The sequence below is a fragment of the Dipodomys spectabilis genome, unplaced genomic scaffold (genome assembly GCF_019054845.1).
Source record: "Dipodomys spectabilis isolate Male_0828 unplaced genomic scaffold, ASM1905484v1 ptg000651l, whole genome shotgun sequence".
NCBI lineage: Eukaryota > Metazoa > Chordata > Mammalia > Rodentia > Heteromyidae > Dipodomys > Dipodomys spectabilis.
In genome coordinates, this window is record NW_024871328.1 from 230,722 (window position 1) to 232,439 (window position 1,718).

Sequence of the window (1,718 nt, forward strand, 5' to 3'; positions counted from 1 at the left end):
GGATAGTGGGGGGCAATGTGAGAGGGGAAGGAAATTGAAGGGGAAAAGGATAGAATACAGGCAAGAATCCATTGTATACTTCCCAGAATTGAAATGTACAAAGCAAGGGGTAGTGTGAAATGGGGTTGAAGATGTTGAAGTGGTAACACAATTCCAGGTGCATTGTACACATAAACTGCTTTATTAAATGGCAAGAAATTGCATAACATAATATTGAGATACATAAGGATTGGAGATGATTGGTAGGGGTGGATAAGACTGTTGAAAGGGGTGACATTGATCAAGATGCACTGTATCCGTACACTGTTTCAGTGAATGGCAAATCCTTTGTACAACTAAAGATAATAAAAATATTCAAAAAATTAATTATGATAGTTGAATAGAGAGTTGCACCTCAACTCAATTCCCATTTAAAAATATTTTTAACCCAGAGACTTGGAGAATAAAATTAAAATAATAAAACCCTATGAATCTTTGTTATCAGAATTTGTGAAATTTAAATCAAAACTTTGCTTTTTGTCAGCCATTGGGCTGTTAAAATATTTCAAATAAGTGGCTTAAAAACATCAGGAGTATATTATCCATATTCTAGAAGCTTAAACATTGATTTTAAAAATGGTTATTCAAAGTAATTCTTTGTCTTATGGGGGTCTATTTTCTGATTCATTATAATCTATTTGCTGGACGTTCACATGGCAGAGTAATTATATTGGGATTCTTTCGTCAGGATCATTATTGCAGGGTCATCTCTGAAAGGTTGATTCTGATGTCACCAGACAGGGGAATCGAATTTTAACATGTGTATCTGGAAGGAGTTACATGGTCCAAACACTTTGCTACTTTTGCTTTAACTCAGTGTGGTGTACATTTGGATATTATTTCACAGAACAAAATAACTCAAGGACAAGATTATGTCATGTAAATTATGTGAATGATTCTTCTTACAATGGGAATAATTATAGTGATGGCAAAGTGAAGTAGGATTGTTTAGTGGCTCGTAAATCACATCATAGGTAACCATGTTAACGTGGTACAGCCTTTCTAAGGCCCTTCTGATGTATTTGAAAAATCTCCAATGAGTTAATTGCTTTCAAAAATATTTGTTTGTGCCAACAAATACAGATCTCCTTTCATTTAATTACTGTCTGCTATTAGGACTCCCACAAACACCAAAATCAGAGTATGCTAATTTGTCTGATAAAATACATAATAAAATTGTTACAATTAATATAAGATAAACACTAATATTAATAGCATTATAATTACTAGTATTCACATTATATAATATATTGACATCCCTTGGTTACCTCAATTTTTAGACTATTTATAACTAAATGTAAATTGTTTCCAAATAATTATTTGATGATGTATGGAAAATGAGAAAAAGATTTGCATACATATTTACTACAGATGCAAACAGATTCACCTGGTTATTTCTGAACCTTCATTTGTTGGTTTCATTCATGCATGGGGAACATGCAGAGAAATGAAAATTGCAAACTTGCATTTACTAAGGGTTCATTACAAGTTTATGTTGGGCTAAATAGCACATTTTATAAATTAAATTGTTTTTGTCCCTTCCTTCCTCCCTCCCTTCCTTAGTTCCTTTGTTCCTTCATTCCTTAATTCCTTTCTTTTTTCCTTCCTTCTTTCTTTTCTTCTTTCCTTTCTCCCTCCTTCCCTCCATCCCTTCACCTCTCTCTCTTTCTCTCTTCCTT